Source organism: Ptychodera flava, chromosome 18 (genome assembly GCF_041260155.1).
Source record: "Ptychodera flava strain L36383 chromosome 18, AS_Pfla_20210202, whole genome shotgun sequence".
In the NCBI taxonomy this organism is placed as follows: Eukaryota; Metazoa; Hemichordata; class Enteropneusta; family Ptychoderidae; genus Ptychodera; species Ptychodera flava.
Genome location: NC_091945.1, coordinates 18,623,935 through 18,624,889, shown reverse-complemented (window position 1 = coordinate 18,624,889; position 955 = coordinate 18,623,935).

The following is a 955-nucleotide window of genomic DNA, read 5'->3' as shown; positions in this document are numbered from 1 at the left end:
ATATCAATAGTAGCTTGTGTTGTTTGACTATATATATATATATATATATATATATATATATATATATATATATATATATATAGTGTTAACGGGAACTAAGGCAGTATTATATTATATATTATATATATATATATATATATATATATATATATAATATATATATAGATAGATAGATAGATAGATAGATAGATAGATAGATAGATAGATAGATATATATATATATATATATATATATATATAGATATATGGACGACCCACTTCGACAAAAACCTGAAATCGTTGTGGATTTCCAAATTAAAGACATTAACACCTGATGGCCTAAATATTCACAGCTATAGCTGCTCCCATTGTCTTTATTCAAATTCCAACACTTGTAGTGCCCTCCCAGCCACACTATAAATACGCATAAAAACATTCTCTCAACATCTGAACCATTCAGGTAAGAACTCCTGTATTTTCACCATACTCTCACTTAGCATTTACTCTGCATGTTGAATGAACTTTCATAATTAGGATTACATATATCTGAAATGACTTGATCAAAGTTGACGAAACGTTGGCATGTTCATTGAAGATACTATGAGCTTTCACATTTTGGCATATAAAGCAAAATACATTTGCTATGTAAAGTCGTGATACAATGACACCAGTAATAGAAATTTAGCATTTTTTATTTCAGCTAATTACATATAGCTACAGGTAATGATCTCTGTAATTAATCTGTGGTGAATATTGTTCATGATGTTGATCATAGCAGTTACAATGAAATTGAAACTTATTGCAAAAGGGTCACTTTACAGATAAGTGACATTAGCATTTCAGTTCATTTCTCTTTTTCTTTATTTCACAAATAAATGTACCCAACTAGAGTTGCATGATTGAAACTTCATACGTTTACATGAATTCTATTTTGGATTTCAACAAAGTATCAACTCGTATACATGAGCATCCATGG